We start from the raw sequence: 26,556 nt of genomic DNA on the forward strand, positions 1-26,556 counted from the left end.
GATTGCCATGCAACAGATGCACTAGAGCTATAAGTACATGAAAGCTCAACGGAAAGAACTAAGTGGGGGTGCATCCAACTCGCTTGATCACGAAGACCTAGAGCATTTTGAGGAAGCCCATCATTGGAATATACAAGCCAAGTTCTATAATGAAAAATTCCCACTAGTATATGAAAGTGATAACATAGGAGACTCTCTATTATGAAGATCATGGTGCTACTTTGAAGCACAAGTGTGGTAAAAGGATAGTAGCATCGTCCCTTCTCTCTTTTTCTCTCATTTTTTTATTTGGGCATTTTCCTTTTTCTTATGGCCTCTTTTTTTAATATATTTTTCGTCCGGAGTCTCATCCGACTTGTGGGGGAATCATAGTCTCCATCATCCTTTCCTCACTTGGGACAATGCTCTAAAAATGATGATCATGACACTTTTATTTACTTACAACTCAACAATTACAACTCAATACTTAGAACAAAATATGACTCTATGTGAATGCCACCGGCGGTGTACCGAGATATGCAATGAATCAAGAGTGACATGTATGAAAGAATTATGAACGGTGGCTTTGCCACAAATACAATGTCAACTACATGATCATGCAAAGCAATATGACAATGATGGAGCGTGTCATAGTAAACGGAATGGTGGAAAGTTGCATGGCAATATATATCTCAGAATGGCTATGGAAATGCCATGATAGGTAGGTATGATGGCTGTTTTGAGGAAGGTATATGGTGGATGTATGATACCGGCGAAAGGTGCGCGGTATTAGAGAGGCTAGCAATGGCGGAAGGAAGAAAAGTGCATATGGTCCATGGAATCAACCTTACTCATAAAGAACTCATATACTTATTGCAAAAATCTACAAGTTATCAAAGCAAAGTATTACACGCATTCTCCTAGGGGGATAGATTAATAGGAAAAGACCATCGCTCGTCCCCGACCACACTCATAAGGAAGACATTCAATAAATAAATCATGATCCGACTTCATCACATAACGGTTCACCATATGTGCATGCTACGGGAGGCACAAACTTTAACACACATATTTCTCAAATTCATAACTACTCAAATAGCATGACTCTAATATCACCATCTCCATATCTCAAAACAATTATCAAGTATCAAACTTCTTATAGTATTCAACACACTCATAAGAAAATTTTATTAATCTTGAATGCCTAACATAATTAAAACAAATTACCATGCTGTTTTGTAGGACTCTCAAAATAATCTAAGTGAAGCATGAGAGAACAATAGTTTCTATAAAACAAATCCACCGACGTGATCTAAAAGATATAAGTGAAGCACTAGAGCAAAAACTATATAACTCAAAAGATATAAGTGAAGCACATAGAGTATTCTAAAAATTTCCAAATCATGTGTGTCTCTCTCAAAAGGTGTGTACAGCAAGGATGATTGTGGAAAACTAAAAAATAAAGACTCAAATCATACAAGACGCTCCAAGCAAAACACATATCATGTGGTGAATAAAAATATAGCTCCAAGTAAAGTTACTGATGGAAGTAGACGAAAGAGGGGATGCCTTCCGGGGAATCCCCAAGCTTTGGATTTTAGGTTTCCTTATATTATCTTGGGGGTGCCATGGGCATCCCCAAGCTTAGGATCTTTCCACTCCTTGTTCCATAATCCATCAAATCTTTACCCAAAACTTGAAAACTTCACAACACAAAACTTAAAGTAGAAAATCTTGTGAGCTCCGTTAGCGAAAGAAAACAAAACACCACTTCAAGGTACTGTAATGAACTCATTCTTTATTTATATTGGTGTTAAACCTACTGTATTCCAACTTATCTATGGTTTATAAACTATTTTACTAGCCATAGATTCATCAAAATAAGCAAACAACACACGAAAAACAGAATCTGTCAAAAACAGAACAGTCTGTAGTAATCTGTAGCTAATGCAAGATCTGGAACCCCAAAAATTCTAAAATAAATTTCTTCACGTGAGGAATTTATCTATTAATCATCTTCAAAATGAATTAACTAAATAGCACTTTCCAAATAAAAATGGCAGGAATTCTCGTGAGCGCTAAAGTTTCTGTTTTTTACAGCAAGATTAAAAAGACTTTCCCCATGTCTTCCCAACGGTTCTACTTGGCACAAACACTGATTAAACACAAAAAAACACAACCAAAACAGAGGCTAGATAATTATTTATTACTAAACAGGAGCAAAAATCAAGGAATAATAATAAAATTGGGTTTCCTCCGACCAAGTGCTATCGTTTAACGCCCCTAGCTAGGCATAAAAGCAAGGATAGATCTAGGTATTGCCATCTTTGGAAGGCAATCCATAAGTGGCTCTCATAATAGATTCATAAGGTAATTTAATTTTCTTTCTAGGGAAGTTTTCCATGCCTTTCCTTAACGGAAATTGGAATCTAATATTTCCTTCCTTCATATCAATAATTGCACCAATCGTTCTAAGGAAAGGTCTACCAAGAATAATAGGACATGAAGGATTGCAATCTATGTCAAGAACAATAAAATCTACGGGCACATAATTCCTATTTGCAACAATAAGAACATCATTAATTCTTCCCATAGGTTTCTTAATAGTGGAATCTGCAAGCTGCAAGTTTAAAGAGCAATCATCAAAATCATGGAAACCTAACAAATCACACAAAGTCTTTGGAACCATGGAAACACTAGCACCCAAATCACACAAAGCATAGCATTAATGATCTTTAATCTTAATTTTAATAGTAGGTTCCCACTCATCATAAAGTTTTCTAGGGATAGAAACTTCCAACTCAAGTTTTTCTTATAAGATTGCATCAAAGCATCAACGATATGTTTAGTAAAAGCTTTATTTTGACTATAAGCATGAGGAGAATTTAGCACGGATTGCAACAAGGAAATACAATCTATCAAAGAGCAATTATCATAATTAAATTCCTTGAAATCCAAAATAGTGGGTTCATTAATATTTAAAGTTTTGACTTCTTCAATCCCACTTTTAACAATTTTAGCATCAGGATCTAAGAATTCTGAATTCTTGGGACGCCGTCTAGGTAAAGGTGGATCATATTCAGTCCCATCATTATCAAGATTCATATTGCAAAACAAAGATTTAATAGGGGACACATCAATAACTTTTAGATCTTCATATTTATTATCATGGAAACTAGAAGAACACACTTTTATATAGCAATCTTTCTTAGCACGCATCCTAGCGGTTCTTTCTTTGCACTCATCAATGGAAATTCTCATAGCTTTGAGAGACTCACTGATATCATGCTTAGGAGGAATAGATCTAAGTTTCAAAGAATCAACATCAAGAGAAATTCTATCAACGTTCCTAGCCAACTCATCAATCTTAAGAAAATTTTCTTCAATCAAAGCATTGAAATTCTTTTGAGAAGTAATAAATTCTTTAATATTAGATTCAATATCAGAGGGAATCTTATTATAATTTCCATAAGAATTGTTGTAGTAATTACCATAATTATTAGAGGAATTACTAGGGTATGGCCTAGGATTAAAGTTTCCTCTATACGCGTTGTTACCAAAATTATTCCTACCAACAAAATTCACATCCATAGATTCATTATTATTCTCAATCAAAGTAGACAAAGGCATATCATTAGGATCAGAAGAAACACTTTTGTTAGCAAATAATTTCATAAGTTCATCCATGTTTCCACTCAAAACATTAATTTCTTCTATCGCATGCACTTTTTTATTAGTAGATCTTTCACTGTGCCATTGAAAATAATTAACCATAATATTATCTAGGAGTTTAGTAGCTTCTCCTAAAGTGATTTCCATAAAAGTGCCTCCCACGACCGAATCTAAAAGATTTCTAGAAGCAAAATTCAATCCGGCATAAATTTTTTTATATAATCATCCACAAATTCAAACCAAGAGTTGGGTAATTATGTGTCATTAATTTCATCCTCTCCCAAGCTTGTGCAACATGTTCATGATCAAGTTGCTTAAAATTCATAATATCGTTTCTAAGAGAGATGATCTTAGCAGGAGGAAAATACTTAGAGATAAAGGCATCTTTGCACTTATTCCAAGAATCAATACTATTTTTAGGCAAAGACGAAAACCAAGCTTTAGCATGATCTCTAAGTGAAAAAGGAAATAGCTTCAATTTAACAATATCATTATCCACATCTTTCTTCTTTTGCATATCACACAAGTCAACGAAGCTATTTAGATGGGTAGCGGCATCTTCACTAGGAAGGCCGGCTAATTGATGTTTCATGACAAGATTCAACAAAGCAGCATTGATTTCACAAGATTCAGTATCGGTAAGAGGAGCAATTGGAGTGCTAAGGAAATCATTGTTGTAGGTATTGGTGAAGTCACACAATTTAGTATTATCCTGAGCCATCGTGACAAGCAGGCAATCCAACACACGACCAAACAAGAGATGGGCAAAAAGAGGCAAAAGGAGAAAGAGAGGGAGGACGGAGAGAGAGAGGACGAATAAAACGACAAGGGTGAAGTGGGGGAGAGGAAACGAGAGGCAAATGGCAAATAATGTAATGCAGGAGATAAGGGTTTGTGATCGGTACTTGGTGTGTTGACTTTTATGTAGACCACCCGGCAACGTTGCCAGAAATCCTTCTTGCTACCTCTTGAGCACTTGCGTTGGTTTTCCCTTGAAGAGGAAAGGGTGATGCAGCAAAGTAGCGTAAGTATTTCCCTCAGTTTTTGAGAACCAATGTATCAATCCAGTAGGAGGCCACGCACGAGTCCCTCGCACCTACACAAACGAATAAATCCTCGCAACCAACGCGATAAGGGGTTGTCAATCCCTACATGGTCACTTATGAGAGTGAGATATGATAGATATGATAAGATAATATTTTTCGTATTTTTATGATAAAGATGCAAAGTAAAATAAAAGGCAATAAAATAACTAAGTATTGGAAGATTAATATGATGGAAAATAGACCCAGGGGCCATAGGTTTCACTAGTGGCTTCTCTCGAGAGCATAAGTATTTACGGTGGGTGAACAAATTACTATTGAGCAATTGACAGAATTGAGCATAGTTATGAGAATATCTAGGTATGATCATGTATATAGGCATCACGTCCGAGACAAGTAGACCGACTCCTGCCTGCATCTACTACTATTACTCCACACATCGACCGCTATCCAGCATGTATCTAGAGTATTAAGTTCAAGAGAACAGAGTAACACTTTAAGCAAGATGACATGATCTAGAGGGATAAACTCATGCAATATGATATAAACCCCATCTTGTTATCCTCGTTGGCAACAATACAACACGTGCCTTGCTGTCCCTACTGTCACTGGGAAAGGACACCGCAAGATTGATCCCAAAGCTAAGCACTTCTCCCATCGCAAGAAAGATCAATCTAGTAGGCCAAACCAAACTGATAATTCGAAGAGACTTGCAAAGATAACCAATCATACATAAAAGAATTCAGAGAAGATTCAAATATTGCTCATAGATAAACTTGATCATAAACCCACAATTCATCGGTCTCAACAAATACACCCTAAAAAGAAGATTACATAGAATAGATCACCACAAAAGAGGGGGAGAACTTTGTATTGAGATCCAAAAAGTGAGAAGAAGCCATCTAGCTAATAACTATGGACCCGTAGGTCTGAAGTAAACTACTCACACTTTCATCGGAGAGGGTATGGTATTGATGTAGAAGCCCTCCGTGATCGATGCCCCCTTCGGCGGAGCTCCGGAACAGGCCCCAAGATGGGATCTCGTGGGTACAGAAAGTTACGGCAGTGGAATTAGGGTTTTGGCTCCGTATCTAGTAGTTTGGGGGTACGTAGGTATATATAGGAGGAAGAAGTACGTCGGTGGAGCAACGGGGGGCCCACGAGGGTGGAGGGTGGGCCTGGGGGGTAGGCGCACCCCCTACCTTGTGCCTTCATCGTTGATTGCTTGACGTAGGGTCCAAGTCCCCTGGATCATGTTCGTTCCGAAAATCACGTTCCCGAAGGTTTCATTCCGTTTGGACTCCGTTTGATATTCTTTTTCTGCAAAACCCTAAAATAGGCAAAAAAACAACAATTCTGGGTAGGGCATCTGGTTAATAGGTTAGTCCCAAAAATAATATAAAAGTGTATAGTAAGGCCCAATAATGTCCAAAACAGAATATAATATAGCATGGAACAATCAAAAATTATAGATACGTTGGAGACGTATCAGCCATCCGCGCACCTTCTATGCAGACCGACCGCTTGATGGCATCAAGACAAGGGCAGGCATTGACCAGCCACTTCACGACGCCGAAGTAGCTGCCGGGTATAGCTTCTGCAGGCCATAGCCAGATTATTAAATCTTCATGGCTAGTTCGGCCACCCTATGCAGCTCGACCAACTGTTTTAGCTAGTCGCTAAAGGGCACCGGATATTTTGGTGCAAGGTATTGCGACCATAACGTCTTCTTCATTGAGCTCCCCTCTTCGGCCCGGAAGAATTCCGCAGCATCGGAAACACTACGCGGCAAATCCGCAAACGCCCCTGGAGAACTCCAAATCCGAGTCAGTAAGAGATACCTCTGGCTCACTTACTTGCTTTGCATAATAAAAGCCTTACCCGCCGCGATCTTCTTGGCCTCTTGGATCTCCCTGAGGGCGCCTTGGGCTTCGGCCCGGGCCTCTTATGCACTTTGGCGGGCCTTAGCGAGTTCGGACTCTTGGTCCGCATTCTGGCGCTCCAAGGACTCGCTTTTCTTCACTGCGTCCTGGAGCTCCTACTGGACCTCACCAACCCTGGCCTCATGCTTTTCTCGGGCAGCTTTTTTCCTTTACTGCTCTCTCCTCGGCCTCGGCCAGCGCCTTCTTGAGGGCCTCTACCTTGGTCGCCGCCCCTAATAAATGTCATGGCACTATGATCATCTTACATCATTCACCCCTTCCGGACATACACAAGATCATTGCATACCTTGGGCATCCTCCAGCTGCTTTTTTGAATGTCCGAGCTCTTCCTCCGTCCGTTCCAGCCTCTGCTTCAGTTCGTAGACTTCGGCAGCATGAGAAGTCGCGGCTAGTAGTGATGCCTGCTTATTCACAAAGACATATGTTATTAGTCTCCTGCGAGAAACTATTTGATCCTCTGTTCGGCTTTTCTTTCCGAACACCAGACAGAGTCTCAGGGGCTACTGTCTATACTATAACTTTCTTTTGGCATAAATGCAGTGCTTACCTCAAAGCATGTTAGAAGGCTCGCGCAGGCTTCGGTCAGTTCGCTCTTCGCGGACTGAATCTTCTCAATCACCGTACCCATAAGGGTACGGTGTTCCTAAACGATGGAAACGCTTCGCAGCGCCTCCAGTAGAGTATCCGGCGCCTCTGGTTGGATAGAGGTCACCGGCGGAATGGGCACACCTCCTTCCGATGAAGGAGGCTGCTTGCCGGATTCCGGAGTCGTACAGGTCTCCAGGACCGTATTTGGCTGGGGACCGAATTGGACATGGCCCCCATCACCAGTCTCCATGGGGATCTGCTCCCCCATGTGTCCGGCGGCCAAGGTCTCGCCCTCTAGCACCGTCCTGACGGCCTGTTGCGTCTCTCCCTGGCCGGGGGTCCTTCGGGACAACATCTCGGCGTCATCCATGGCCTTGGGAGAGGAGGCCGTTGGAAGGGACCGACTGTCCATCACCTTCGGATCCGGTGAGTTCCCCGAAGACGAGGATCGCTCGAGGGCGGAACGAGCCGGACTGCAAATGCATGATTCAACATGATAGAATTATCAAGTGAAAGAGGAGGATATATGAATGCATCAGGGTCTTCGGATACTCACGATTCGGCCATGGGCTTGTTTCGAGGGCGCCACTCGGGGCTGCTATCGACGTCCCACGCGGAGCTATCCACGAAGGAAGCCTTTCCCTTCTTGGACGCATCCGCTTCTAGATCTGTGGAGGCCGCCCTCTTCTTTCCCCCCTCGGGGAGGGGGAAGTTGCTTTCTTCCTCCTCTTCCTCCTCCTCGTCGTCTTCGGTGGTGGAGTGAGTTTCTGCATCTTCGGACGCCACGTCCGAAGTACCCTTAGCACGGAGGCCTCCTTTGGTCCCCTTGGCCTTCTTCTCCGGCGCCACGTAGGACACCGGAACTAGCATATTCGTCAAAAGCGGGATGGCTGGTTCCTCGGGCAGCAGAGCTGAACACCGAATCTGCTCCTCCTTCTTTGTCCAACCCTGAAAAGAAAAAATGGGGAAGTTGGGACATCCTCCTTGAGCAAGCCAGAAAGGGATATGCCTTGAAGCATGGAAAACTTAGTGAACTGGCAGGATGGGCTAGATCGTCCCCGCGGTCCTCGGTTGTCTCCGGCCACGTCTCATTGGCCTTGAAAAGCACCATCCAGATGTCTTCGTGTGTAGTTCCAAAGAATTGTCGCAGGGTCTTGTGCTTGGCCGGATTGAACTCCGATAGATGGAAAGCCCGGTTCTGGCATGGAAGGATCCGGCGAATTAGCATCACCTGAATCACATCGACGAGCTTGACATTCTTGTCCACCATGCTCCTGATAGCGTCTGAAGCGCAGTCAACTCGTCCGACATAGACCAATCCAGGCCCTTCTCCTGCCAGGAGGTAAGCCGCATTGGGGCCCCGAACTTGAATTCGAGAGCTGTGGCCCAGGCAGCGTCACGGGGCTCCGTGACGTAGAACCATAGCTTCTGTCACCCCTTGACGGTCTCCACGAAGGTGCCTTTGTGCCACGGGACGTTGGACATTTTGCTCACCATGGTGCCTCCGCATTCTGCGTGTTCGCCGCCCACCACCTTCGGCTTCACATTGAAGGTCTTCAGCCACAGTCCAAAGTGGGGGGAGGGTGTGGAGGAAGGCCTCACACATGACGATAAACGCCGAGATGGTGAGGAAGGAATTGGGGGCCAGATCATGGAAATCCATCCCATATTAGAACATGAGTCTGCGGACGAATGGGTGGAGAGGAAATCCCAGCCCGCGGACGAAGTGAGGGATGAACACGACCCTCTCATGGGGCTCCGGAGTGGGGATGATCTGTCCCTTAGCAGGAAGCCGATGGGCGATCTCCCTGGCCAAATATCCGGCCTCCCGAAGTTGGGTGATGTCCTTCTCCTTGACGGTGGAGGCCATCCACTTGCCCTGCGCTCCGGACATGGTTGGAGTGCTTTCTTGGTGCAGGAAACATGAGAACTTGGGCGCTGGAGCTCGAGAGTGGGTAGGCAGAAAGAGAGAAGGCGTGGGTGGAAGAGATGAATCCTTATCTCCTTATAAAGGTAGTGAATATCAAACACCTCCCCACTCGCCATGAAACTCGCCTATTCTGCAGGGGCCATGCGGGCGGCACAGTTGGATTACCCATACCTGTATTGATAAGAATCCCGCAACAAGGGGACATGATCTCTGCTTTGACGAGATGTGCCAATAAAGCCACATCACGAAATATGGAGCGGTAGGCCAAGAAACGGTTCTAAATAATAACCGGGCGGGGACGTGATGTCACGTTACAAAAAGTTGTTAGCAGATGGGACTCATGAAATATTATACTCTCTGCGGTGGTATGTTGTACTTGTTTTGCAGATCCGGACACGTTCGTTGTTCGAAGATTGGGTCGGAGTATTCATAGACGGAACCCGCCTTGCAATGCCGAAGACAATCTGCGCGCCGGACACCTCGTCATTGAAGCCAGGTTCAGGGGCTACTGGGGAAGTCCTGGACTAAGGGGTCCTCGGACGTCCGACCTATTGTACATGGGCCGAACTATTGGGACATGAAGACACAAGATAGAAGACTTTCTCCTATTTCCGGATAGGACTCTCCTTTGCGTGGATGGCAAGCTAGGCAGCCGAATGTACTATTTCCTTTCTATGTAACTGACTTTGTACAAGCCTAGTCCCCTCTGGTGTCTATATAAACTGGAGGGTTTATTTCATAGGGATAATCATAATCAGATAGGCTAGACTTCTAGGGTTTCAGCCATCACGATCTCGTGGTAGATCAACTCTTGTAACCCCCATACTCATCAATATTAATCTAGCAGGACGTAGGGTTTTACCTCCATTGGGAGGGCCCGAACCTGGGTAAACATTGTGTTCCCTGTCTCCTGTTACCATCAACCTCAGACGCACAGTTCGGGACCCCCTACCTGAGATCCGCCGGTTTTGACACCGACAGCCATCCCCAAGAAGAAGAAGCAACTACTCCGCACAGGGCCTCAGGGGAGCGGCGCCTCTAGCGGTGCCACCTCAGGATCGGCGCCCGCACATGGGGCGCCTCCCTCCCTCACGTAGGAAGGCACGCCTGGCGCCCTCCTCGTGCAGGGCTCGGTGGCTCTCTTCTAGAGGGCCTCAGACTTGGCCAACATCACGAGGGAGGCGCTCGGGCACCAAATGGAGGCGTTCTTTGCAGCACGTTTCCCTCAGGAGGGCACCGGGCGAGGAGCGCCCGACGCTCAGGAATTCATCATCAAGGCCACCCAGGAGCTTCAGGAAGCAAGGGCGATACGCAGCGATCGCCGCCCACTTGGTGTAGCTCCCCACCCGGGCGAAGGTGGCGAGCTGCGCGTCTGCATCGAAATCCCATGGCTCAACAGGGCCGCATCTCAGCAGCGCTTCTGGCCTTCGTGCTAGCCGGTGTGAGGGTGCACCTCACAACTACGTTCACATGCCGTTCGGCCTGCCGAGCGTGGCAGCCGCCTTCCAGTGCAATCTATGGAGCATCCTGGTGACCCAGGAGGCCAGGCATCATGCGGTCTTGGCAGAGATGGAGACGGTCCTCGGGGAGCCACCTGAGCCCCAGAGCCTCCCGAGGCTCAGGGTCTCGATGGCTCGTGAGGATCGACTTCTTCAGCGCGCGCCTTCAGCTACCCCAATGCTCCTTCGACAACAAAACCAGGTGACATTTTCCAAGTTCATTCAGCTGGAAGCGCCCCTCGGGTTGCATTATTCTCAGGTCGCATGGGCTTGTCCCTACGGAGTGTACCCTCTTGCATCTTTAGCTTACCCTGCTGGGGCGCCCCTCGGGCTGCATCATCCCCAGGCCGCTCGGGTCCGAGCCAGTGGCATGTATCGTTCTTGCATTTACGTAAACTAGTTTGCTTTCCATGCATAAGCTATCTATGGTCATTACCTGCTTGATTATCACCCACCACGGGAGCCGCATGCCGATCGTCTTTCTTCAGGATCCTTCACAGGCACGGCGTCTATGCTCGGGTCCATCCCTGCAGCATCGATAAATCCAACGGCTAAGCTTTGTCTGGTGGGCCGGTCCCATTCATGTCACCTCCTGGGGTCGTTGGTGCTTGGCCTTCTTGTGCGATAACCTCAGGAGATTCGTTCGGTGCAGGTTGCCTAACCATCTCGCAGGACCACCGCAGTCAACAAGAACCAAAACAAGGCGCAACCTGCCTTGAGGTAGGGCCTCGTGAGTCCCGCGCTAGCTCACGTGTGCCCAAACACACGTCGTCTAGCCCTGCCATGCAAGCCACGTGTCAGGGTGGGGCTGTACATGCCCCGGGGGCTCCACTCAGAGGGAGCCCTCACCCACGCACCAGTGGAAGCACCATGCTCCGCGCTGGCAGTCGACACTGCCGAGGAGCGGCTATGCCCATGCAAGTGCGGAAGCACTATGCTCCACGCTGGTTATAAACAACTGAGGGCGGCCTCATGGCCATATCAACCTCAGGGAGCCTCTGAGCTCAGTGTCTGGCCTCATCGCAACACCTTCCCTCGGGAGAGTCTTGCGAGGGGGCTAGGCACGGGGGCTGCGCTCGGGTCACGCCCAAGCGTACGTCACCCTCCCAGGTCCCTCGAACCTGGTCGTCCCGCGCCCTCCCAAGCGGAGCCAAGGTATGAAGGTTGTTTGAAGTCAAGGGGGACTCCTGAGCATCGCGACTCAGGAGCCTAACTGGCCACATAGCCCCTCACTCCTTGGTCCGTCCTGGTGATCCAGACGGTCCAATGGCGGTTGAGGTATGCGCGGGGTCGGGCCCTGCAGACGTAGAACACTAGGCCTACTTCCGCATCTCCTTTGTATAAGTTGTTTGCGTGTCAAGGGGGACTCCCGAGTATCGTGACTCAGGAGCCTAACTGGCCACGTAGCCCCTCACTCCTTGGTTCGTCCTGGTGATCCGGACGGTCCAATGGCGGCTGAGGTATGCGCGGGGTCGGGCCCTGCCGACGTAGAACGTAAAAGCAAATGGGAAGGAAATCGCAAAATCTCAAGAAAATATTACAAGACATATTGTTCTTCCGATACCAAACGCAAGTTTAAACGCCTCCATGAGGCATGGTGCATATCGCAGGAATTAAACAGGAAAGGAGCCGCCAGCGGGTCATCTCATCATCCCCGGACGCCGCCGCCACCCGCAAGGGATGCTTCTCCCATAGCGGCGTCGCCCTCACCTAGACCACCCACCGGAGTTGCAGGATTAGCAGCACCACCAGTTGAAGGTGCGGGATCGAAGGCGCGGAACCTCTTCAGCAGGGCCTCCACCTGACCCTTCATGGCTTCGGCAGCAGTTGCACAGTGCTCGGTGTCCACAGGCTCTAGCAGCTCGTCGAGGTGGGCGGCGGGATCGCGAAGATGAAGGTGGCTGAAGACGCGCGTCAACGCGGCTGAGGAAAGGATGCGGGCTTCTGCCTCTGCCAAGGGGCCGATACCGCTCATGACTTCCTCAAGCACCTCGACCAGATAAGGAAGCAGCTGGGTGGGGCCCTCGTTGTCGGTAGCTAGCGGCTCCTCCAAGCCCTTCTCACAGCGTGACCACAGCGCCGCACGAGACCTCTCCTCGAGGGACTTGAAGGCCATGCGGTCTTCGGCCAGGACCTGTGCCTTGGCTTCCATCTCGGCCTTCTCTTCCTCCAACTTCTCCAGCCGGCTACGCTCCGCATCCTACGCCTCCGCCAACTGCTCTAGCTCGGCGTCGCGACCCCTGATGGCGTCCTCCCGGGCCTTCATCTTCTCCTCCTCCGCCCTGCGGCCCTGAGCTTCGTCCGGACACTCACTGCATATGGTCTTCAGTTCGGCCTCCAGTAGCTGGCATCGATCTTGGGCGGCTCCGGCATCCTTCAGCGCCGCCTTGCGGGCAGCCACAGCTTGGGTGATGGCCTGCTTGTCCTTCTCGGAGTCCACCGCAGCTTGGCTCAGCGCCGCTCGGACGGCCACGTCGGAGTGGAGCCAGCCAGACATCAACTCCAGGCGCTCGGCCACCAGGCGACGGTCGGCGCCTTGAAGATCCTCCCGTAGCAAGGTCAGTGCAGAAAGAGCGCGCTCCAGGATGTCGGGGGAGGCGGAAGGATCCGGGGTCAGCAGAGCGGTGGAGGAAAGAAGATGCAACACCGTCACGATGGCTTGGGAGGCTGAGGGCTCCTGAGGTTTGGAGACCTCAGCAGCCGAGCCGGACACCAGCGCCTTTGGTGCCAGTAGGGCCATGGGGGCTGCCTCCTCCATAGGATGCTCCCCCAAGTTTCATGAGGACGATCGGGCCGGGGAAGCGCGAGCACCGCCACCGTCCTTCCCTGCGGAGAAGGGTGCGGCCGCAGCAGGTGATCTGGTACTGAGCAGTACCGCCGTGTTCTCCTTCCTCCTCTTCGCCGCGGGCGTCGGCCTAGTCAAGCAACGGAAGGCGTCAAGAATCAGCAGCAGAAGCAGGAACAAGGCAAAACAAGGATACTTACTGGTCCACCGCGGCATAGTCCCTCTGCTTCCTGAGCTTGAAGCCTGAGATCCTCCCAGTCTGAGGCATGGGCGCAAGGGCTCTAGGCGCAGAAGAGGGGGTAGCATGCAAGTTGGAAGCAGCTTCACGCAACGGCATAACATGGGCGTCGTCTCGGGAGACCAGCGCCGACCTTCCTCTCATCGGAATCCCGACCGGTGACTTCCTCCAGGGACTGACCTTGGACCTCGAGGAGCCCCCTATAGTGCTCAGCTCCTCCCTTTCTAGGGGGACATCGGCCTCGTTATCATCATCAGGCAGGGTGCAGAGGATGTCGGCCTTGCGCAAGGGGGAGGTCTCCCCCGCCCCTTTGCGGGTCGCCTCCGAGTCATGCTCCTCCTCTCCCTCTTCTTCCTCCTCTCCCTCCTTGAGAGACTCGCCGGAAGACACGACCACCGGAGTTGTCATCACCGGGATGTTTGTGGGCGCAGGCGGAACGAGCCCACGCTTGTCGAAGACAAGTAGAGCGGCGACAACCTTCGCTCCATCCGGGCGGCGGTACAAGGGAACAAGGCCATCAGGCGGGTACCCTTGGTAGTCCCCGACCGAGGAACGAAGAGTCGAGCGCAATTCCTCATCGGAAAGGGGCTTCGGGCGCAAGCGGAGGTCGTCCCCTTCGTCTCCAAGCTTCCACATCGGGCGCGGGCGCGTTTGGAGGGGAGCCACGCGCTGTGCCATGGATTCTTTGGCGATCATGGCCCCTGTCAGCTTCGTCGTTCTTGAGTCGCCGGGCTTCAGGTCGACAGTCATCCTCTCCAGCACCTGCGTCGCCCGCAGGTCAGTGAGCTTCGCGCGAAGCCATCCCTCATGGGACACAGGCATCTCCGTCGGCAGCACCAGTCGGGGATGGACGTGCTTGGCGTCCATTAGGACCCATTTTCTCCTGAAGCCCTCGGCCTTCTTCCCGGCATTCGAGATGGCATTGGTTTTGTTGGCCATGACGAAGCCAACGCACCCTAAGCAGGGGCCCTCTTTAAGCCGAAGAAAGAAGAAGTGGTGCAGCAGTGATTGAAGCAATTGCAATTTATCATAACATCGGAAAGAGTCTATGTCAGAGCTAAAAAGCAAGTCCACATACTCAACTATCATCTAGTCCTTCATAGTTGCTAACACTCACGCAATACTTGTGGTTACGGAGTTTTAATCGGACACAGAGAAAGATAGGGGCTTATAGTTTCGCCCCACAACCTTTTACCTCGAGGGTAATGTCAACAATAATAACTCATGCCCCCCTACATCCAATTAGATATATATATATATCAGGTTCTTTCCAACATGCTGGGCTTGCCAAAGGATAAAATGAAAAAGGGAGAGGTGAAGATCACCATGATACTTGCATAAGGTAGAAGATAATAATAAAAGATAGGCCCTTCGCAGAGGGAAGCATAGGTTGCCATGCGCTTTTATGGTTGGATGCACAAAATCTTAATGTGAAAGAACGTCACTTTATATTGCACATTGTGATATGAACCTTTATTATGCAGTCCGTCGCTTTTATTACTTCCACATCACAAGATCGTATAAAGCTTATTTCTCCCACACTAATCATACATATTTAGAGCAATTATTATTGCTTTGCACCGATGACAACTTACTTGAAGGATCTTACTCAATCCATAGGTAGATATGGTGGACTCACATGGCAAAATTGGTTTAAGGGTATTCGGAAGCACAAGTAGTATCTCTACTTGGTGCTGAGAATTTGGCTAGCATGAGGGGGAAAGGCAAGCTCAACATGTTGGATGATCCATGAAAACATACTTTATCTCAGATATAAGAAAACATAACCCATTACGTTGTCTTCCTTGTCCAACATCAACTCTTTAGCATGTCATATTTTGATGAGTGCTCCCAATCATAAAAGATGTCAATAATAGTATATTTATATGTGAAACCTCTCTTTCCTTATTACTTCCTATTAATTAGAACGATGAACAAAGCTATGTCTGCCAACTCCCAACAACTTTTAATCATCACACTCTTTCTATGTGAAGTCATTACTATCAATAAGATCAATATGAACTTTTGTCTCTTCTTATTATTTTTCTCTTTTCTTTTATTCACCCAAGATCATAGCAAGAAAATCAAGCCCTTGACTCAACACTAATCTTTATTATATAGCTCACGGACTCGATTACATAGAGAGATCATAAGGCAAAACTCAAAACTAGATCATGCCATAAACTTATTCTACTAGATCAAAATACTACTAATAGGATCGAACTAAGGAAAACGGTAAAGATAGGAGTTGTGATTGTGATACGATACCCGGGCACCTCCCCCAAGCTTGGTTGTTTCCAAGGGGAGTGCCCATACCCATGTGATTATATCTCCTTGGTTGGTGAAGAAGGTGGAGGTGTTGTTGATGATGCGGGCTTGTCATCCATCTTCCAAGGCATAGGTTCAGCATCATAGAAGGATGATCGAGTCTCCGGAATCCTCAAATCTGCAGCCAAACTCATTCTTTTGAATCTATATTCATACTCATAGTTTTGGTTTTGCAGGTCATATATTTGGGCTTGGAGGTGCTCGATCTTCTCATGTAGCTTGAAGATGGCCTCCTCAGTGTTCTTGGCATCCGACTTGTAGTTGTTAGTGAACTCCGCGAGCATCGTGTGGCTAGCGTTGATTCCACGCTCCACCATCCCCTGGCACTTGAAAACTTGTTGCTCCATTGCTTCGAGCCTCGTCTCCATGCTTCCGGTTCCCTTTGGTCCCTCAGCATCGCGGATGTGCAGCAACCCATCACGCATCTCAATGGTTTGAGGGTGTCGCAGCACCTCCGCGAGGTAAGGGTTGATGACCTTCTCGAAGAACTTGTCCTTGGAAGCATTTGGGGACGTCGTGATAATCTAGATCTGTTAGGAAAACAACTCGAAACAAGAACAAAGAATATTTGCGTGATACGGGAGTCAAAACCTTCAGGAGCATATATAGTGAATTTTTACTGACCAAAATACGTATCGTGCAAGAAAACAGAGTCCGGAAGGCACACGAGGTGCTCACGAGGTAGGGGGCGCGCCCAGGGGGTAGGGCATGCCCTCCACCCTCGTGGGGCCCTCGTGTCCTTCCCGGACTGCTACTTAATTTTCTATTTTTCTAAATATTCCAAAACGGAGAAATATTGCCTTAAAAATTGTTTTGGAGTCAGTTTACTTACCGTACCACATACCTATTCCTTTTCGGAGTCTGAAACGTTCTGGAAAGTGTCCCTTATGTATTCCTCTGGGGTTATGGTTTCAATAATATTGGTTTCAATATTTATTGCATTACCTGAGATATAATGTTTAATTCTCTGACCGTTTACCATCTTCGGATTTGTGCCTTCGAAGTTGTTGATTTTTATGGCACCGAAATGATAGACCTCCTCGATAACATAGGGGCCTTCCCATTTAGAGAGAAGTTTTCCTGCAAAAAATCTTAAACGAGAGTTGTATAGCAATACATAATTGCCTTCATTAAACTCACTCTTTTGTATCCTTTTGTCATGCCATCTTTTAACCTTTTCTTTAAACAACTTGGCATTTTCATAAGCTTGGGTTCTCCATTCATCAAGTGAGCTAATATCAAATAACCTCTTTTCACCGGCAAGTTTGAAATCATAGTTGAGTTCTTTAATATCCCAATATGCCTTATGTTCTAGTTCGAGAGGTAAGTGACACTACAGGAATCAGCTACTTTGCCGTCAGCCATGGCGGACGGCAAAGGCAAGGATGGCTGACGGCAAAGGTCTTTGCCGTCCGCCGCGGACGGCAAAAGGTGACGGCAAAGTAAGGTTCGGCAAAGAGGTACTTTGCCGTCTGCTTCGGGCGGCTGACGGCAAAGAAGCCTTTGCCATCAGCAGCAGATGGCAAAGAGTGCAGACGGCAATAAGTGCGCTGTTACTCCGTTAGGTGGTTAACGGCAGGCCTTTGCCATCCTCCGCTGACGGCAAACTTCAGAAGGCCTTTGCCGTCCGCCATGTGATGTCAGCCGACGTCACTACACGGCAGGCCTTTGCCGTCCGCTGCTGTAGGCAAAGTTTTTGCTCTTTGCCGTCCGCCGCTGACGGCAAAGCCTTTGCCGTCAGCCACTGTAGGCAAACTGACCAAATTGGTCAGCCTCCCAGGAAGCACAGCTGCCTGCCACATGGCCTCTTTGCCGTCCGCTGCTGATGGCAAAGAGCCCTTTGCCGTCGGTGGCCGACGGCAAAGAGCCTGCATATTGTCTCTTTTTTCTGTTTTTTCTGAATCCAACAATTTTCACAACAAATATATATGACATATATAGATATATTTCACAGGGCTATTTAACAGCAATCATATCACATATCCAGCACATAAGTTTCATCCATTCATACATAAGCAAGCTCCATCAAGTTCCATCCATATACATAAGCAAATTCCATCAAGTTCCATCCATATACATATTACAATGCAAAGTTTCATCAAGATAGGAAGTTCCATCATAGCAAGCTAGATACAATGCAAAGTTTCATCAAAGAAAAAGCAAGCACTCCATCATAGCAAGCTAGCTTCCATGAAGTGAATGAAATCTGCAAAATGGCAAATAAGAAAGTTAGAAATAGGTGACTAGAAGAAGACTAGAACAAGAAGTATATGTCATTTATGAGCTAACTTAGGTGAAATGGATCATATATGAGCTAACTAAGTTGAAATGGGTCATTTATGAGCTAACTTAGTTGAAATGGATCATTTATGAGCTAATTTAGTTGAAATGGGTCGTTTATGAGCTAACTTAGTTGAAATGGATCATTTATGAGCTAACTTAGTTGAAATGGGTCGTTTATGAGCTAACTAAGGTGAAGGGCATCGTTTTTGAGCTAACTAAGGTGAAATGGATCATTTTTTAGCTAACTTAGGTGAAATGGATCATTTATGAGCTAACTTAGGTGAAATGGATCATTTATGAGCTAACTAAGGTGAAGGGCATCATTTTTGAGCTAACTAAGGTGAAATGGATCATTTTTGAGCTAACTAAGGTGAAATGGATCTTTTTTGAGCTAACTAAGGTAAAATGGATCGTTTTTGAGCTAACTTAGTTGAAATGGGTCGTTTATGAGCTAACTAAGGTGAAATGCCACGTTTTCGAACTAACTAAGGTGAAATGGATCGTTTTTGAGCTAACTAAGGTGAAATGGATCGTTTTTTAGCAAACTTAGGTGAAATGGATCATTTAAGAGCTAATTTAGGTGAAATGGATCGTTTTTAGCTAACTTAGGTGAAATGGATCGTTTAGGAGCTACTCTAGGTAAATTGGGTCATTTTAGAGCTAACTTGGATAAACTGGATCATTTATAAGCTAACCTAGGTAAGATGGGTCATTTTGGAGCTAACCTAGGTGAAATGGGTCATTTTGGAGCTAACCTAGGTGAAATGGGTCATTTTAAAGCTAAGTAGGTAAAATGGATCATTTAGGAGCTAATCTACGTAAAATGGGTCATTTTGGAGCTAACTTGGATAAATTGGATCACTTATAAGCTAACTAAGGTAAAATGAGTCATTTTAGAGCTAACTTAGGTAAAATGGATCGTTTATGAGCTAACTAAGTTAATTATGCAATTTTTGACATAAGTAAGCTAATTACATATCATTTTAGAGCTAACTTAGGTAGAATGGATGGTTTATGAGGTCAGTAAGCCTATTAAGTCATTTTGGAGGAAAAGAAGCTAACTCTAGGTCATTATGGTAAGCATATTGGAGGAAATAAAGCTAAGTCTAGGTCTTTATGCATTTGTTAAGCAAAACACTAGAGAAACTTACCGTGATCACGGAGGTGTAGGAGCGGGCTGGCTCGCGCCGGTAGCTGGAGAAGGAGCGGGCTGGCTCGCGCCGCTAGCTAGAGAAGGATCGTGCGATGCGTTTCTGGAGTTAAGCTGCACCAAGGATCATTTCCAATGTCTCGTTAGCATTATGACACTCAAATGTTAAGACTAGCAAGTAATGTCCATTCAAATTAAACTCACCGTGCTCCCAGGAGCAATCACTGGCATCGGCGGAGCGGTCTGACCGGACTTCTCGCACACAGACTGCACATTTGGTTTTCACAACAGAGTCATACTAGTTAGTAATGAGACTCAAATGTTAAGACTAGCAAGTAATCTGCAGAAGAAACTTACCACAAGGAGCTCGTACATGGCCCTTGCCTGCATGTCATTCCATGCCCTCTCCTCCTCCAACATCTTTGTCGTCTTCTCCTCCAACTCCCGCTGCCTCTCCGCCGCCTCCGCCAGAAGTTTCTCCATTCTATCTCTCTCACTCTGTATAGCAGCCTGCAACACCACTCACATGACCATTTGTAATCATTGATGGAAGCGCACACAATGTAATGGAGAAAGATAGCTGAGTACGTATAACTAACCTTGAAGGCGAGTTGGACTGGCCGTTCACGAGGCCTTATCTCAGGAGCGGAGCTCGACTGGCGCGCCTTGATCTCTGGGAGAGTGCTAGGACAACGGATAAGTCCATCTCCCATGGCTATGGAGCCATGGGACCTCCCGCCACCAGATATCATCAGCAGCTCTGTATCAATGGGACCCTGGCTCGGGTTAAAGTCCTCCCCTTTCCTCGACTTCCCCTGATCTCTATATTGCACGAGCTTGTCGTGGGCGGAGATGTTGGTGAAGTTCTTTGGATCATCGAGGTCAGACGCAGAGAATGCCTTGACTTTCTTGTAAGGGCCAGTGTGGGCCATGGCATACAGGTCGTACACCTCTGGCACCTTATCCGCCTTATTGTAGCGTGCCTGGAAGAGAGAAACAAAGTAAATTAGTAATTAAAGGGCTAAAGCTAGCATGATGAATGAATTGCATGAATCATGAAGCAAACCACATACCCAGTTCCGCCCGTACTGAAATAAGTTGGAGCTGCCTTGGTGGTGTGGCACACCTTCCATTTGGGGACATTTGTCCTTGGCCTCTTTGTGGGTGGCCAGCCATTCTTCTCAGCACCACGCATTGACCAACACCTCCCAACAATCCATCCGATCCGCACACCATCTTGGAGGGGCCTAAGTTAGCAAATAGAAACTTGAGCGCTAAGGCTATGAATTACTAAATGAAGGAAGTAAGTACAAGGCCTTAAGAATTACCTTCATGTACTTCTCCTTACTCAAGAACTTATCGCGGCACTCCTGCTTGGGCTTCTTGATACCACGCCCGGTGTAGTAGTCTCGAACAGCCTGCACCCGAACCTCATGCCGTAAGTTCTGAAGTAGGCGCTTGCACTCCTTGTGGATAACATGATCCGCCTCCTCCTCGTATCCCTCCTCACACCTGTAGAATGTCTGCAATCAAATGATACAATATTGATTAGTACAATTAATAACTAGCTAGTTGAAGATTTTTAATTGTGTAAAGGAGCAATTACCCAGAACTTTCTGATCACGACGTCTGCCCTCGTATTGCACAAGACACCGTCGATAATCTCACCCGGCGGGGCCGGGGCAGCCAAGTAGTGCTCCCAAGTCAATCTAACCTCTGGAAGCCGACCCTCACCAGGCAACGTGACAAACCCCGGGAAGTTTTGCCGAATCAGAACTCCAAGGACGGAGTTGGGCCGGCGGACACTTTCATGGTGGTCCCAACCCCTGCAGCATGACAAGGCCAACACATCAGTTATTTGAAGAAACGTGAATGCAGAAGGTACAAAAAGATTAAATGCACTTACCTCTCCCCATCAGGGAAAATCAACCACCTCTGCTCGCGGGTCGCCGGCACGGACAGGAGCCGTGTAGCACCATGCTGGTAGACGTTGCCCCCCTCCTCCCCCTCCTCATCAGTCGGCTCCCCGCCATCATCAGCATGGCCACTCGGCTCCCCACCATCCTCCGGCTGACCGGACCAGGTACCCCATACAGACGTGTGCTCCTCCGGGGTCTCGTGGGCCCAAGTCTCGTGGGCCGAAGGCCCGTCGACCCGAGGCTCGTGGGCCGAAGACTCGTGGACCGGAGGCTCGTGGACCAGAGTCCGTGCAGCCTCCTCCTCAGACGAGTCCACCCTAGCAGTCACGTGCTCGGGTGAAACAGCTGGGGGCGGTGGCGAGGAAGGCGCCGTAAGAGTCACCCTACCTCCTCTCCCGTGACCATGTGCTCCACCTCCTCTCTTCGTCTTCTTACCTCGTCCCCTGCTGGGCACCGCGGTCGACGAAGAAGGGCCCGGCGGTGTCGCCATACTGTCCAGCAACGCTCGGCGGAGAGGTGCGTGTGGAATGGAAGACCTCGCACCACACGCCGACGAAGAAGGGGCCTCGGCGCGCTCCCGACCAGCGCCCACCATCTTTCAACACCTGCCATGACAAAGAATAAACGAAATTAGTACAACATAAAAAAGTACCGACATGAATAATAATATGTATATCACTTAAGTGTATCATCATCAAGTACAACATAAAAAAATTGAATACCTGACACTACTAATAATCTCGATCAGTATCATCAATAAATGCATAATCATCATCATCACTATAATCAATGATGGGCTCATAGGGTTCATTGGCATCAACATGTGCAAGGCCACCTTGACGTAATTGGTCAAGCATTGACAGGTCATCCGCAGCAGTAACCTCTTCTTGTTCTGGCTCTTCTTGTTCCTCCTCTGGGGTGATGTCGGATTCATTGTCGCTGTCTACTTCAATGTTTTGGGGTGAAGTATAGCGGTTCTTGAAATGCTTTTTGGAAAGACATGTCTCTTGGAAGAATTCTCCTTCATATGTGCCTGGGTTAATGTGAGGTTCATAATCCTCTTCCTTTGGGGGAGAAAGTCTAGCACGTGGCGGCACTTCATAAACGACATCCCAACCTTTCAGATTTGGATTAATTTGGCAGGCCCACGGTAGATAGAATACTTGGGTCGCCTGTTGAGCCATAATATAGACATCAGGAACATCTAAATGAGTGCTTTGGTTGATTTCAACTAGCCCTATATGTTCATGAGTCCTTCTAGTCTCCTTCGGCTGAAACCAATAACATTTGAAGACTACGACATTCGGTGGGTTTTCACCATAGAACAGAAGTTCATAAATTGCTTCAACTCTCCCATAATACTCGGTACCTCCTTCGCCGATAGCAGATACACAACAATTTGTAGACTTTCAGTCGGCCATAGATAGCTCTTTGCCATAGGTACGAAAGCGATACCTGTTGATGTCATACTTGTCAAATGAACGGACCTTATAGTCAAAACCATTAGCGACTTGTCTCAATTCGGCGTCCATAGACTCTGAATTAGCCTACAAGTTTAATATGAAAGGATTGTTGCATTATGCACAAATTAGCGAATGAAATGAAATTGTCTAATAGAAATTACCGTTTGTTTGAACCAAGAGATGAAATCGGGATAGCCACCTCCTTGCTTTGCGAGAAGCTCATACTCTTCGACGGAATCCTTTTGGATCTCCGCTCCATACGAGAATATGGCGACGTATCGACTGTATGACATATCCAGGAATAAGAGTAGTTCAAAGGAAATAGAAGTTGCGAAACAATGTACCGAGAACTTACTCGATGTACGGCCGCACTTCTATCAGGTTGTTGAAGATATACAACGAAATGGACCACCATTCTTCGTTATCCAAAGATACTGGATGTGAAACACTAGCTGGTGCGAGATTCCCTTTGAATAGGCTGAGGTTGGATCCACCCTTTTTAGGCTCGTCAGCATTGTACCGAGGCTTCGGATTATGCAAATGACGATTTTTGGCTTCGTAGTGCGCTGTTACGAAGTTTGCCGCCTCCTCTGTGATGAATGCCTCAGCCATCGATGCTTCAATTCTACGTTTATTTTTACATTTTTCTCGAAGCGTCTTCTGCATCCTCTCAGTTGGGTAGCACCAACAATTTTGCACGGGCCACCCCAATCTTGCCTCGGTCGGGAGATGCAAAATCAAATGCTGCATTGGATTAAAGAAGCCCGGTGGAAAGATCTTCTCTAACTTGCAGATCAACTCCGGTGCCAACTCTTCCATTTCTTCTAGCACGCCAGGCGATAGTTCTTTCGCACAAAGAACACGGAAGAAATAGCTGAGTTCTGCCAGTACTAGCCATTCATCCTCAGGGATGAAGCCGCGCAACATCACCGGCATTACCCGCTCAATCCATATGTGCCAATCATGACTCTTGAGACCAAATATCTTCAGTTTATCAAGATTCGCTCCCCTCTTTAGATTCGCTGCATACCCATCGGGGAACATCAACTGCTGTTGCACCCACAAGAGAATTTCCCTCATAGCTGGCCTTCCAAGATTGAACCATGCCTTTGGCTTCGTCCAGTTCTGCTTTCCTTTCGGTTCTTTCATGTTTTGTAACAGCCTATCACATAGCGCCTCCAGATCGACTCTAGCCTTAGTATTATCCTTTGACTTCCCATCTATGCCGAACAATGTACCAAAAAGTGCCTCGGCAATATTCTTCTCAGTGTGCATCACGTCGATGTTGTGTGGGCAAAGGAGGTCTTTGAAGTAAGGCAGATCCCATAAGCATGTTTTGTGAGTCCATGCGTGCTTAGTATTATACCCCTTGAAGTACCCTAGACGTTGTGGATCTGGCTCGAGAGCGTTTAACTAATCCAGGGTCTGTTGGCCTGTCAATGCAGGTGGTGCAGAGTTTTTGACAACTCTACCCCTGATGAAGTTCTTCTTGTCTTTCCTGAACTTATGGCGAGGATCCAGGAACTGTCTATGCATGTCGAAGCAAGAAAACTTGCGACCGGCCTGAAGCCAACGAAACTCAAGAGCTCCCTTGCATGTGGGGCACGGGAACCTTCCATGCACACACCAGCCAATGAATAGCGCATACGCCGGCAACTCATGCGTCGAGTACATGTACCAGACACGCATTATGAAGTTCCGTTTGCTAAAGGCGTCGTATGTCTTGAACCCATTATCCCAGGCATCTTGCAATTCGTCCTTAAGCGGCTGCATGTACACATTCATATTTTTGCCCGGATAGTTGGGTCCTGGAATTATCAACGTCAGGAAAATGTTCTTTCTTTGCATAATCTGTCCGGGGGGGAGATTGAGTGGAAAGACAAATACGGGCCAACAACTGTATTGGCCTGCCGTCATACCAAACACACTGAACCCATCCGTGCTGATGCCGACTCGAGGATGCCTCGAATCTGCCGCTTTGTCAGCATGTAATTCATCAAACTTTTTCCACGCAACACCATCCGATGTGTGTACTATCATCAGATTCCCATCTGCATCTAGTTCGGTTCTTTTGCCTGTTTTGTGCCATGTCATCTGTCTGGCCGTCTCTTCGACCATAAAAAGACGTTGAAGTCTTGGTACGATCGGCATATACCGAAGAACACTAACGGGGATTTTGGTCTGTGTCTTCTCACCCATACCGTTGTCTACCACAATATACCTGGAAGGCTTGCAAATGGGACAATAGTTCAAGTCCGCATAGTCAAGCCTAAATAAGCCACATCCTTTCTCACAGGCATGTATATTCTCATAGGGCATCTTCAGTGCACGGAGGATTTTGTCCGACTGGTACAGGTTTGCAGGCATTACATGGCCTTTGGGTAGAAAGCGTCCAAATACTGTCATAATTGCGTCATAGCATTCTCTGCCCAAGTTGAACTAAGCCTTCAGAGCCATTACTTGTGAGATGGCATCCAACTAACAAAGCTCAGTGTGCTCGTGGAGCGGACGTTTTGAAGACTCCAACATTTCATTGAAGGCCTTTGCAGATTCCTCCATCTCCTCATCCGAATCCCGAGCATCTTCATAGCCTTGCACCATGTTTTCCATCCCGGTACCATGCTCGTCGGTGCGACGACGATCCACCTCAGCTCGGTCACGTTGGGCAGACACACCGTATAATCGGGCGTAAAACCACTCTTCTGCAGGTGTTTGCCCATTTCAGCCTCTGTCTTCTTTTCCCAATTGTCGCACCGGAAACAGGGGCAACAGGTTTTCTTTTGGCCATTTGCAAATGCGGCTTGCACAAACCCCTTAGTTTTTGTGAACCATTCAGCGCTCCATTTGTTCTGACCAGTGTGACCGGTATACATCCACGCACGGTCACTCATCTTGACTTTCAGAGCTACTGGACACACAACAATTATATATGTAATTCACCATGTATATATTCATCAGTTGATCTACTTTGTCAATTTTATTACGTCCATGCAACCTACACTCTAATAGGTAATGATAAGTCCTAATCCCACCCGTGTATGTGTAGATTGGGTTCATTTTCCCATGCTATGCTCCAGATCCGACGCAAAATTTCGGCAGCACCTCCCCGTCCCCGCTGTTCTCCTAATACACGTCTCTGCAATAAACAGAGAGGATGTGTACCCGGAGAACAACAGGAGAGGCACTGACGAAATATATGCGTCGGATCCGGAGCAAAGCATATGGGAAAACGAACCCAATTTACACATACTCGAGCTGTCCATGGATAGCGTTGGACAATTCGAAAGAATCAAGGTTATAAATATGCAAATGCATGCATATTTATAACTATGACGCTTTTGAACGGGAGACACATATTGGTTACGCATACTGATGATTCAAGACACATATATAGCTAGCTATCAAGTTTCATCGGAATAGAGCAAATAATTAATGGGGGAGGAGGACATGTCATTTGTGCTCACCCACGAATGAAGGGGCAGAGCTCGTCAGACGCACGGCGAGGTCGTCGAACACCAAACCTCGCAGCGGTGAAACAACTGCACATTTAAAACTACCCGGTCAACACAATTATATATGATGTTTTCATAACAAAATCGAAGAATATATGACCTAACTAATAATTCACAAATATATGACCCCGTCGGCCTCTGGAAGGCCAAAGAACACCTTTTCGGGAGGTGTCGGGGGTCGGGGTGCCGTGTCGGTGTCGGGGTGCCGTGTCGGGGTCGGGGTG

Source organism: Triticum dicoccoides, chromosome 6A (genome assembly GCF_002162155.2).
Source record: "Triticum dicoccoides isolate Atlit2015 ecotype Zavitan chromosome 6A, WEW_v2.0, whole genome shotgun sequence".
Taxonomy (NCBI): Eukaryota; Viridiplantae; Streptophyta; class Magnoliopsida; order Poales; family Poaceae; genus Triticum; species Triticum dicoccoides.